The 13,513-nt window shown below is 41.4% G+C and overlaps 2 protein-coding genes across 7 annotated transcripts in view; one reads left to right on the top strand and one right to left on the bottom strand.

Annotated features, from left to right (window-relative positions):
• The window catches only part of ZNF106 (zinc finger protein 106), a 62,612-nt gene extending 62,025 nt beyond the window's left edge, over window positions 1–587 (bottom strand). For 2 of the 3 annotated variants that reach the window (XM_060148231.1, XM_060148250.1), the window contains exon 1: window positions 464–548. The gene's annotated coding sequence lies outside the window, so the exon portion shown is untranslated. Of the gene's footprint in view, window positions 1–463 lie in introns of all 3 variants that reach the window. The other variant, XM_060148239.1, reaches the window with a different exon arrangement.
• Window positions 588–3,452: 2,865 nt separating this feature from the next.
• Window positions 3,453–13,513, top strand: part of SNAP23 (synaptosome associated protein 23) — a 35,364-nt gene continuing 25,303 nt past the window's right edge. The window contains exon 1 of one of the 4 annotated variants that reach the window (XM_060148406.1): window positions 3,453–3,562. The gene's annotated coding sequence lies outside the window, so the exon portion shown is untranslated. Of the gene's footprint in view, window positions 3,563–3,620; window positions 3,736–3,796; window positions 3,815–5,040; window positions 5,082–13,513 lie in introns of those variants that run through there. The other 3 variants (XM_060148432.1, XM_060148420.1, XM_060148414.1) reach the window with 3 other exon arrangements.

A 13,513-nucleotide genomic window follows, 5' to 3' on the forward strand; every position in this document is an offset into this window, starting at 1 on the left:
CATAATTAGCAGCTATTATTAAGACGAATCACACAGAAAGAGAAGACGTAAGGAGGAAAAAGAACGAAGGCTGTCGGTCACAAGAGGTGGAAAGGTGTCCGTGGCCTGAGACGTGTAGGCCATAAAGGGCACCTGGGTCTATGGGCTCCCTGCGGCCCCGGGGTGGGGGGCGAAGGAGGTCAGCGACCTCTCCGAAAGGTCAAGCCTCTGGAGCCACGTTTCCCTCTGGAGCTGGGAGCAGAGCCGGAACGCCCCCGCGAGAACCTGTACCCCGAAGCCAGAAGCACCGCCTGCCCGTAAACCCGCGCCGATTCTGGGAGAGGGGACGACCCGCCGCGCCGGCGCCGCAGCCCGCAGGAGCAGAGACCTGCCGCGTCCTGAAGCCCAACATCCTCCCTAAAGTGGCAGACCACCGGGACCCTCGGGCTCCGATATGCCTCAGCACAACCCGGCCCTTGGATACTCACACAGCCGAACCCTCTTACTCCATCAGGCCTCCGAGGCCCCAGCGACGGAGCCCACTGACGCCCCAGCCGCCCCCCTCAGCTTCGGGTCCGAGGGCCCGCTCCGGACCCGCTCCCCGCCTGGCACCGCCGCCGCCGCCGCCGCCGCCGCCGCCAGAGCGCAGGCGCACAGCACCGCCGTCGCGCTCTCTTTTTTTTTTCCTCTGCGCTCAGCCTTTCTCAATAACCTAGCTTTATTTGAACACACGAGAGTGAGCAACGGACACAGAGGAAAGAGGCTTTACTGCAAAAGAATGGAGGAAGACCAGAGCCCGGAAGAGTTCATCCGCTGCACCGGACGGTGCTGTGACCAGCCTCCCTCGTTTCTTTTTCATTTTGCTCTTTCTGGGCCTCCCTCTTGCTCCTACTCTCTTAAGTCCCGACCATTCCCTTTAGGTAGTGGCAACTGTTGTGGCTAAATTTCCAACCACGCCTTCCTTGTAAAACTTATTGAAACTTAATGGAAGGTGCAAGAGCTTTAGAACAGACAGACCTCAGGTCAAATCTTGACCTAGATACTAGTAATTTGTGATATTGGGAAAATTACAAGTTTTCTTGAACCTCGCTTCCCTCAGAGTTAAAATTAGGGTGTTGCTGGGAGTGAATCTTATTTCTCAGGGTGTTGCTGGGAGTGAATGACAAAACATAGGTCAAATGCCTGTCCATGAATGGTGCCTAAATCCATCAACACCAATGATTATATTTCTTATTAGTACCTAATGTATTTATATTCATCATTAAAGTTAGCCCATAACCATTCCCTCAGGATCTTCTTTTAGTGACTAAAACTAGTCAGATAAACCAAATTACATTAAAGTTGATAATGATGTGAATTTCCCATATTATTGAAAACTTCTAATAATATCTATGTTTAACAAGACCTTCTATACCTCAAATCAAAGTAAGCAGCTCCCTCCATCTATGTGTAAATCCAGATTTGCTTCTAGAGGATTGAGGAACTTATTCCAATTCCGTATTTGTGACATCACAAGTCTTTGAAACACCAAGGGTTAGGGTTAGGGTTAGGGTTAGGGTTAGGGTTAAAGGCATGCAGTGTAAGAATTGCTTTACCCTGTAATCTCAGGGCCACAGTCCAAGAGAAAGCTTGTAGAAGACCAAGGTCAGCTGTTGGTGAGCATCAAGGTAATCGTAGATCAGCGTTTTTCAACCTTGGCACTATTCACATTTTGGAAATAACACTTGTGCTGTCCTGTGCATTGCAGGATATGCAGCAGCATCCTTGGACACTACATGCCTATAGTACCCCCCTTATGACTCCCACCTCCCACACATACACACCTGTTGTCCTGACAGTCAAAAATATCTCCCAAAGGAAAAAAAAAAATCTCCAGACTTTGCCAGATGTCCTCTGGGGAGCAAAAATATCCTTGGTTGAGAACCACAGCATTATACCAGCCACCATCCCAACCCTAAATGAACTCATTTTCTCCACTTCTACCCTCAAGAAGTGATTACTGCTTAAGAAAGCCATGCAGGAGGGCAGAAACTGGTGAGTTCATTTTTTCCAATCTTATACAGGCCCTCAACACCACTTACCCGTCCTACTACTTTTCTCTGGTCAACTTGCTCCATAACTTTCTACAACAATATTCCAAATCTTCTCCACTTTTCTTAAAACTCCTAACTCTTTATCAGTAGGTGACCTTGTCTCTTACTTCACAGAGAAAACAGAAACCATCAGATGAGAAATTCTTTAACTTCCTCTTACTAAACATACAAACTTACAAATACTTCCTCTCATTAAAATTGAGGAGATATCTTCTCTATCTTGTTTCCAAGAACTTTCCTTCCAACAGTGCTTTAGATTGCCTCTACTCTTACCCACTCAAGCTCTTTACCTACCAACCCTTCTCTTTAAAACAGTCTTTTCTCAGTATCTTCCCTATCATGCTTAAGTTTCTCCTGTCTTAATTCTAATAACAACAAAAAAACAGAAACAAAAACTTTGACCCCTTGTCATCCTTTTCAGCCTCCCTTCAAGACCGAACTCTCCAAAAGCCGTACAATTTGTCCCCGTTTCTGCATCTCCTCTCTCTTCAAACTAGTACAATCTATCTTTCAACCTCATCATTTCACCACATAGCTTTCACTAAGATCACCATTGTTACTAAATTGAAAAGATATTTCTCAGGGTTCATCTTCCTTGACTCCTTAGGAACAGACAACTCCTTTGAAACTCTTTTTATTTCCAGCACGATGCTTTATTCTTAGAGGTGCCTGGAACCGTTTCCGGACCTGCTTAAAACCCTTCAATATTTTCGGTGATCATGGTAAAGTGCAGGTTCACTAGTCCAAAAATGCAAGATCTTCCAAGATCTGGCCATTGCCAACTTTTAAAAACTCATTCCCCCCTTCACCGGAAGATATACGATGAAGTTTAAGCCTCTAAGTAGGATGACCTACAAGGAAATTTCCAGAATGCGCTATGTTCTTGGACTCTCCAGTGCCCACAGTCTGGAAATCTCTATCTCCCTCCCGGACTTCCGGGGGAACTCCTGCTTATCCTTCACGATTCAAAAGTCACTTCCTCCGGGAACCCTTCCAGATACCCCTAAGAATAAAGCGCTTAGTTCATTGTGCGCCAGCAGCGCCTCGGATTTTCTATATGTCAAGCATTATATTCAGTCCACCATAATTTGTTTACATATCTTTCTCCCAAATCTACACAGAGGGCAGGGAAGGCATTTTATTCGCCTTCTTTTCCTCAGCATTCATCCCGCACAGTTCCTGGCACACTGTTTGCCCTCAGTAAATGTTTGCTGTGTGAACACTTCCCAACTTCGCGCGGGACTCGAATTATCCGGTTACCGGGCGAGTCCCCAGGCTCTCCGCCTGCGTGGCAAGGAGATTTAAAGCCTCCGCACGGTGATTGGCTCCAGCTTCAGGGGTGTGTCCGCGCCCGCCGCGCTGGGGAAATGCGCAGGCGCGCAGGTCCGGCGAGCGCAGGCGCAAAAAGGCCGCAGCTGGGGTGCAGCCTGGAGTACGGCCTGCGGGTGTCCGAGCTGCCGCGGCTGGAGAGGAGTGGCCGGAACTGCTTGGTGAGTCTCCAGGAGTGGGGCTGAACGAGCTGGCCGAGTGAAGATTGTGATCATAAATCCCAGGGAGAAAGAGTATATCGTGACGGTTGAAAAGTTGGTGGCGTCGGGCTTAAGGGGAGGAGCGGGCGCTCTGGCCCCGACTGGGCAGGTCCGGCCCGGATCGAGGACGTGAGGTGCCTGGAGACTAGGGGCTAGAGGAGGAAGGGTGGAGAGATGGTGGTTCTCTGGACCCTTCTTTGAAACCTAGCAGAGGTAAACTCCCACTCCCTCATCTCCCACCCTCGCAGTGTTGCTGCGATCGGGATTAATAGACTGTATGGTGGCCACAGTGATCAGATAACTCTGAACTAGTTGTTTGAAGGTTTCTGAGGTTCATGGCATTGGGGAGTCCATGCTCTCCAGGAAAGTCCATTCTTACCTCGCGGCTTTACTGAAGACACACGAAGGAAAGGGTGGGTAAAAGATCGAATTCCACGGAGTAAGGGGGGCGGGGGGAAAGTCCTGGAAAGTACTATTTTACCTGGGACTTTTTTTCATTGTTAGTCACCACAATACTAGGAAAGGCAGGTGGGAGTTAGAGGAAACCGAAAGTCGTCAAAGTTAGGAAAAGAAGATGAGAAAGGGGTAATATTTTGCCTTTTGCTACTTGTCATCTACTTCGGGGAGGGGTGGGGGCTATTGGGAAAGGAGAGTTATGGACACTGGCAGCTTCTGACAGTGTTCCCTTTGCCTTGTGAAAATAATGTAGCTTCTTAGTAGCAGATATTTCGAGAATTGAGAGTGATATTACTCCGTCTGCCCTGGTGCCCTTAAGACTGGTTTTCAGATGTCCGGGTGAAATACTGCAGCTTATGACCAGATAGAAATGGTTCTCCCACTTTCTTGTCTTGCCTGGAAAATACCACACTTGAAATTCATGAGACATCATTAGCAAGAATACTTTGACATCTAATCTTAAAATAATTCATAGTAAAATTTAAAAATATTAATATTTCTGCCACCAGTAAAGTTGATGCCAAAGGCATCCAGTGATCACTGGTCATTCATTCCTTTGGCAAGAGGTAATAAGAAGAAACACATTCATATAAATTTTAACAAATATTGATATTAGAAAAACCTCTTCTTACATTACCCTGCTCCTTCGACAGGTCATGTTAAAGTAAATAAAATGATCATATAACAACCTACAACTTAAATATTTATCAGTGTTGCTAGAGTTCTTTTTTTAGGTGCTTGTGGTATGTGAGTATGCACTAGAAAATTGCTGTTATCTTAGTTCCAGAATAGGAATGACTTACTGTGCCATTATTTTCTTAACAATATTATACTCTTTCCTACAAACAGTAGAATTTCTGTATGCATCTTTTTTTTGTTTGTTTGTTTGTTTGTTTTACTCTAAATCAACTTTAGTAACAAGCTCACTGAACTAAAGATCCCATCTCTTCTAATCATTCAGGACACAACCTTGAACCAAGAGGAGAGCAAACAAACAGGTCCTGTTGCTCATGGGACAGCTATGGTACTTCACTTGGCATGAACCATACCACCATCATAAATTACGCATTTTAGAAGATCATTTGTGTTACTATTTTACATCAAATTTTAATAGACTTTCTTTTAAACATTACCCTCTTCCAAAGTGATAATCTGTGAAATCACGGTTTTGCTATATTTTATAACTTTTTCTAGTATATATTATAATAAATACATAAGTATTAAGTGCATAAGTATTGCTTGTATAACAACTAAAATAATTTCTTGTTCTTGCTCTGCACTTTGGAAAATACTGTTTTGGGCCTAATCTACTCATTTTTAAGAGAAAGTGAAGACTGGACTACCTAAACTCTAAGGCCAGTGGACTCCAAAATTCTGTGAGCCTTTCTTTCTTTTTTTTTTTCTTTCTTTTTTTGTTCTTTCTGTGAGCCTTGTGATGATGGCCTTCATTATTGTGACACAGTTCTAACAAACTTACTTATCTGGTTTCACCAGATGAAAGTAGATTAGAATAGCAAAAGTGAAAAAGAGGATGTGTGCTCTTTGACATTTTTGTGTGAAATCAGCTGCCTTTTGTTTTGTTTCCTCTGAATTAAGGTGCTTTGTTTTCCTCCTGTGTGTTCCTCTGTCTTAAATATTCTGGAAATCTGTTTTTTAACTGTTTGTACTCTGCATTATGTATATGTTAACATTTATAATATATGATGTTGCTTGCATCTAAGAGTGCTGGACTTTTTATTCCAGTGCCATATTTTGTTTCCAGGTCTGTAGATTGACAGAGAAGTAGATGACAAGGACTGGTTTTTTCTTTGTCTTGGGCGGGTAGAGGCTTGGAACAGATGGATCCAGTGCCTCTAACAATTGGAGGAAGTGGATTGTGGAGCCAGGAAACAGCATCTACTGTTCTTTTTGTAATATTGGGGGGTGGAGATGGGATTCCATTTGCAGTCCTTTAAGTCACTGACATTTTGGTTTTGATTTCAGTTCAGGTCGAATTGCTACTAAAATATTTAAATCACTGTTCACTATGTTTTTCTGGAATTCCCTCATCTTAAAATCTTAACATTTATTTTAACAAGGTTTGACAATTGAGATTACCTTTAGACTGCCTCTTGATACTTATAAAATAAAATCCAAACTTCTTGGTATAGGATATAAGCCCGTCATAACCTCTCTCCTACCTGCCTTTTAAAGCCATCCTGCCCCCTCTGTACACAGGCACATACATACACATGTTATATTCCTGCATGACTACGTTGTGGCACTTCTTTTTTTTTTTCCTTTTGGCGGTGTGGTGTAGCTCATGGGGTCTTAGTTCCCTGACTAGGGATTGAACCCAGGCCCCAGCAGTGAAAGCACCGAATCCTAACCACTGGACCACCAGGGAATTTCCTGTGGCACTTCTTTAATAGTCCAAAATCACAATTTTCTTAGAGTTGATTGTGCTTTGATTCCCAAATCACAATCCTGAGAGGTGTTTAATAATTATTATGAAAAATTATAATAGTTTTAGTTAGCATTACATTCTAGCAGGGTTCTAAATGCTTTGTATAAATTAACTCAATCCTTATAACAACACTTGAAGTAAGCATTATATTCTCATTTAATGAGAAAACTGAAGAACAGAGAAGTTAAGTAAGCAATAGTCATGATTCGAAACCATTATGCCTCCAAATACTGGCCACTTAACCACTACACCGTACTGCTTTTTGTATAAACAAGAATGCCATTCCATCTGCTGTGGGGGATATTCCTTTCCAGGGATCTGAATGCTTATGTTTGCCTGTGGCACCTGACTCCTCCCATCAGAATATTTGAGAAACTTACCAGAAAGCATCTAAGTAAACTTGGAATTAGGGCCAAAATACTTGGATGGTTTAGATGAATATTTCTCTCAGGCAAGGTAAAGCCATGCCAGTCCTCCCCACCTCACACTTGGTATTTCCCCGGCAGATTCCATACTTATGTCTGCCAGACTGCATCTCTGTCTTCCCTGGGGAACGACTGCTGCATTCTTGAGCCTCCTTCTTATCTTTCATATAGACATCCCTTTTCTGTTCTCACGGCCTTTCCTTTAGACATGGTCAATATAATTCATTATAATCACACCTAGATCTTCCTCCCCAGGATTATATCCTGATCACTTAGAGTAGAATTGCAGAAGTTCCAAGGCTGAGCAGTACTTGAAAACTAGGTTTTGGACATCAAGCAATTAAGTTATAATAGGTGCTTCTGTAAAACTGAAGTGTAATTTTGATCTTTTTGGTTAGTGATCTTTAGTGGTACTTTTTCCCTCAGTAGTATGATTTCTGTCTTGATTCATGTGCTTCAGCGGTCTTTGAAACCAAGGTATTTCATAGGTATGATTCAGAGGTGTACTTCTTATATTTGCATAGCTTTGGGGCTTTGGTATAAGAATTGCTAAAGTTGTTCCTATAGAGGGAAGTAGAAGGAAGAAATGAACCCTAACATAAATAAGACTCTCATCTCATCTAAATGCTTTCAGGAAGAATTAAATTTCCTGATCAGAGCGTGTATTCTTTTTGGCCTAACCTAGAATGTTTAGAGTATTTTGAAATACCATGTACCTGTACTTTGTGAGTATAAGTGTGAACATTTTTTCTTCCTTCCTTTCTTCTTTGTGTGTGAACACTTTTAATGTTCCATATTAAAAGTGGAATCTAAGAATGAAATATATTTCTAAAGAGAAACTAAATTCTTTTATGCAGTGATGGTTCATATCTGAATTTCTACTTCGTTCTCTGTAATCCTTTTTTCTATTCTTTCCATTTATTCTCCATTACTCATGTTTAAGAGTGTTCAAAAAAGAGCTGCTTAGGTGTATTGTGCATATACTAGTACTTTATTAGGCGCCTGGAACGGCACCTAATAACTCACAACATGAGATACCACGTATGAAGTAGGGATGATTGGCAAGGCTTCCAATAGCCTGAATAAAATATTCATCCCAACCATCCAAGTATTTTGGCTCTGATTCTAAGTTTACCTGGAAACTTTCTGAGTAGCTTCTCAAACATTTTGATACCAGGAGTCAGATGCCACAGAGAACATAACAAATAACATGAGTGAAAATGAGCAGTTCACTAGTAATTGTCATTTCATGAGTCTTTGCTCTGTGCTAGGCACTGTGCTAAGCACTTTATTTACCTTAACTAATTTTATTTCTGAAACAACCCTGAGAGGTAGAACTGTAATCCTAACGAATGAGGAAACTGAGACTTGAATATGTTAAGTAAATTGCCCAGGTACCAGAGCTAGGATGAACTCAGGGTCTATCTGACCTCAGAGTCTGTGTTATGAACCACTACATTATGCTCATTCAACACAATTTATTAAATTATCTCACCTTATCTGGATGTAGAAAGTTTAGTCACAGAAGAATTATAACTGAAATCATATTCAACCCAACTAGGCCTTGACAGTATTTCAGATGGTCTTAGCCTCAGGCTAGGAAGACGATAGTCTTGTAGAGAGACAGAATTTATGTGCATAAAACAATTAGAAAACTTAAGTGAAAAGGAAAACTGTATATATTTGGAGGCAGGTAGTATAAAATAAACATTGCAAAAGAAACAAAGGTAATTTTCTTGGCATCAAAATATGTTCCCTTACTTGATAGTAGATGCTTGAAAAATGTTTGTGGAATGTATTGAGAGAGATGAATTCTAGGACCAGGGTTCCTTTCTTCCACACCTTCAGACTAGGTAGGCTGCTGACTCCTCCTTGCTCTCTGTCAGTAAAAGGAAGTTTTCAGCTCCCTTGGGGAGGTCACCATAGCTACATGGTAGTTTTTACCAATTCTCGTCTGACAACCCTGGCCTATAGTTTTCCTCTTCAGCTGGACCTCTGTTTCGCTGGACCTCTGTTTCGCTTGCCCTCTTATGACCACACTCCTCTGCTTTCTCTTTCTCAGCTATCATCAAGTCTGTTCCAAGAAGTATACTGCACCCCTGCCACTTCTCCAGTAACGACTGTGTAAAGAAAGCCTAAGAGTTGCATTTTATTCTCTTAGCATAAAAAAGTTGGACTAGATGATCTCTGAGGTTTCTCTTTAGAGATAATTCTCTGAGATGAGAATTAAACAGAAACTTTGTTCACACATAATTGGTTAATTAAGCAGAAATTTCTGTAGTCTGGTGTTTTCCAAATGGTGTTCCATGGAACCCTGGGTTCCTTGGGTTTAATAGAAGTATTCTTGGAAGGATTTTATGGTCATCTACATTTGAGTGGGAGAGACAAATGTAAATAAATATACTTTTTCACTTCTTTAGAACTTATGATTTCCAGCCAAGAATTTAATAAGCCAGCCAGTCTATAATGTGAGGATAAGCATCAAAACTAGGAGGGGATGGGAAGGTGTAAGAGCTAAATATCTTCATTGTAGGAAGTCAGTGGATGATACCCAAAATTGACAAATATCAAGAAACAACACCATAAGCATGATTTAGACGTTGGGAGTTAAACACTAAAATAACTAATACTGTTGAAAATTTTGCCTCTGGGGTCCTGGGAGCAGGAGTTGGTTTGGGGGAAGAGGAAGGTCAGGGGAACTGCTATTTATTGGTGTAGAACTGTTCGACGTCTCAAACCATGTATATGTATTTGATCAAAATTAAATATGGAAGAATATCACATCTTCAAAAATAACTTTTAACGGCTGAATAACATTCCATCATGTAGTTATACCATAATTTTTCAGTCAAATCTCTATCACTGGTTATTTAGACCACTTCAATTATTTTAACACTATAAATAATACTGGGACTAATGTATTTTTGCCTATATCTGTGATTTTCTTCTAAATTGATAAAAGTGGGAAAGGCCAAAGAATAGGGATATTTAAATTTTTCTTGTATTGCATTATCTTTTGAGAGTTTTGATTTTTTTATTAATTTTTATTTATTTATTTTTGCGGTACGCGGGCCTCTCACTGCTGTGGCCTCTCCCGTTGCGGAGCATAGGCTCCGGCCGTGCAGGCTCAGCGGCCATGGTTCACGGGCCCAGCCCATGTGGGATCTTCCCGGACCAGGGCACAAACCCGTGTCCTCTGCATCGGCAGGCAGACTCTCAACCACTGCGCCACCAGGGAAGCCCGAGAGTTTTGATTTTTTAAAATCAGCATTTTATTTTCTTAAATAGTGGTCAAGTAAACTTTAATTGTATAGGAGTAAGAATTGAAATGCCCATAGATAACCTGGGCTTGAAAAATACTATTATATCAGTTTTTCTTTTGTCATTGGAGCTTGCAACATTTTTTATCTTTTAGAGTTTTTCATTATCGGTCAAAGATTTGTAGTTATAGCATAGACTTTTGCTGTTAACAAAGTTCTAGAGTGTTCTGAAATTTGTCTACAAAACCAGTGTATGTTTGTAACTTCTCTAATGTTAAAGTGATTTTTACAGAAAATTTAGAAAATACATTATTGTATAAGGCAAATAAAAATCACCTGTAAAGGGCTTCCCTGGTGGCGCAGTGGGTAAGAATCTGCTTGCTAATGCAAGGGACATGGGTTCGAGCCCTGGTTGGGGAAGATCCCACATGCTGCGGAGCAACTAAGCCTGTGCGCCACAACTACTGAGCCTGCGCTCTAGAGCCCGTGAGCCACAACTACTGAAGCCCTTGTTCCTAGAGCCTGTGCTCTGCAACAAGAGAAGCCACTGCAATGAGAAGCCCACGCACTGCAATGAAGAGTAGCCCCCGCTCGCCGCAACTAGAGAAAGCCCGCGCACAGCAACAAAGACCCAACACAGTACAAAATAAATAAATAAAATAAATAAATTTATTTTAAAAAATCACCTGTAAAATTTTTTTTTTTTTTTTTTTTGCGGTATGCAGGCCTCTCACTGCTGTGGCCTCTCCCGTTGCGGAGCACAGGCTCCGGACACGCAGGCTCAGCGTCCATGGCTCACGGGCCCAGCCGCTCCACGGCATGTGGGATCTTCCCGGACCAGGGCACGAACCCGTGTCCCCTGCATCGGCAGGCGGACTCTCAACCACTGCGCCACCAGGGAAGCCCTGTAAAATTTTTTAAACATTTTTATTCCATGTAATTTAAGATAGGGTGGACCTTCACATTTTGGGCCTTTAGTTTTTAAACTGTACATAGTTTTTAGCGTAGCCTTAAGATTTATTGATGAGAATTACAGTGTTTAACCTTATATAATGACCATTTTAAGTCTTTTCCAAAGGTCAGTGTTTTCAGATATACTAACATATAAATAATGAATTTGTTGCCTTATTTAGGTTTCACTTTGTCTTGCATACTTATTAATAATAGCCAGGAGTACCAGTTAAAAAAAAATAATTTTCTCTTATTACAAGAAAGAAAACTTGGAATTTTTTCCCTTTTAAAAATATAGAAAGTCATGTTTACAGAATTCCAAGCAGTTGGAATGAAGAAGTTAATGAAGAAGGGCATCAGGTGTATTTCTTAATGTGGTTGTTCTACCCTATTTTCCGACAACCATTTCTCTTCCTGGAGAAGAAATGTGATTCATTTAATGTAAAATATGTTTTTTATTTCAGTGGTGCCTACTCTATAACTACTGTCATTTATTTTAACTAAATCTCTTAACTTAGATTTTACACTGTGGCAGAAAATAGTTTAGCATAGGAAAAGCTACAAAATTAATGTTTTCCTTCCTATCTTCCTTTTAATTCTTACTCATACTTTTTTTTCTTTTGCTTGACTATTCTTTCTCCAACTTTAAGTCTTTTTTTTGTTTTTTATTGAAAAACTGAGAGATATTATTGAGATACTATTCACATAACTTAAAATTCCCCATTTTAAAGTATGCCGTTTAGTGGCTTTTATCATATTCATAAGGCTGCAGCCATCACCACTAATTCCAAAACATTTCCATCACCCCAAAACAACCCCATACCTATTGGTAGTCAGTCCTACGTCCCCCTAACTGTGGCAACCACTAACCTACTTTCTGCCTTTATGGATTTATCTATCCTGGACATTTCATATAAATAGCATCATACAATATGGGGCCTTTTGTATCTGGCTCTGTTCACTAAGAATAATGCTTCCAAGGCTCATACATGTTGTAGCATGTAAACTTCCTTTCTATGGCTGAATGATACTCCATTGTATGAACGTTTGAGTTTTTTGTTTGTTTTTTAATAAATTTATTTATTTATGTGTGGCTACGTTGGGTCTTCGTTGCTGTGCACGGGCTTTCTCTAGTTGCAGCGAGCGGGGGCTGCTCTTCGTTGTGGTACGCAGGCTTCTCCTTGTGGTGGCTTCTCTTGTTGCGGAGCATGGGCTCTAGGCGTGCAGGCTTCAGTAGTTGTGGCACGTGGGCTCAGTAGTTGTGGCTCTTGGGCTCTAGAGCGCAGGTTCAGTAGTTGTGGCGCACGGCTTAGTTGCTCCACAGCATGTGGGATCTTCTCAGACCAGGGATTGAACCTGTGTCCCCTGCATTGGCAGGCGGATTCCTAACTTCTGCGCCACGAGGGAAGTCCCAAGTTTTTTGTTTTTTTGTTTTTTTTAAATCTTTGGCTGCGTTGGGTCTTTGTTGCTGTGTGCGGGCTTTCTCCAGTTGTGGTGAGTAGGGGCTACTCTTCGTTGGGGTGCGCGGGCTTCTCCATGCGGTGGCTTCTCTTGATCTGGAGCATGGGTTCTAGGCATGTAGGCTTCAGTAGTTGTGGCACGCGGGCTCAGTAGTTGTGGCACGTGGCACGCAGGCTCAGTAGTTGTGGCTCACAGGCTCTAGAGCGCAGGCTCAGTAGTGGTGTGTGGGCTTAGTTGCTCCACAGCATGTGGGATCTTCCTGGACCAGGGATCGAACCCATGTCCCCTGCATTGGCAGGCGGATTCTTATCCACTGTGCCACCACGGGAGTCCTGGACATTTGAGTTTTTCCTTACTTTTTTTAAAATTGAAGTATAGTTGATTTACAACTATACAAGCATAGTGTACAAGCATAGTGGTTCAATCATTTATTTATTTTTAGATTATATTCCATTATAGGTTATTACAAGATATTGAGTATAATTCCCTGTGCTATACAGTAAATCCACATTGCTTATCTATTTTATGTATAGTAGTTTGTATCCGTTAATCCCATACTCCTAATTTGTTCCTTCCCACCTCCCCTTTGGTAAGCATACGTTTGTTTTCTATGTCTGTGAGTCGATCTTTATTTTATATATAGATTCATTTGTATTAGTTTTTAGATTCTACATATAAGTGATATCATATAGTATTTGTCTGACTGATTTCACTAAGCATAATATTCTCTAGGTTTATCCATGTTGCTACAGATGGCAATATTTCATTCTTTTTTATAGCTGGGTAATATTCTATTATATATATATATATGCCACATCTTCTTTATCCATTCCTCTGTCAGTGGGCATTTAGGTTGCTTCCACGTCTTGGCTATTGTAAATAGTGCTGCAGTGAATATTGGGGTGCATGTATC

Source organism: Lagenorhynchus albirostris, chromosome 1, assembly GCF_949774975.1.
Source record: "Lagenorhynchus albirostris chromosome 1, mLagAlb1.1, whole genome shotgun sequence".
In the NCBI taxonomy this organism is placed as follows: Eukaryota; Metazoa; Chordata; class Mammalia; order Artiodactyla; family Delphinidae; genus Lagenorhynchus; species Lagenorhynchus albirostris.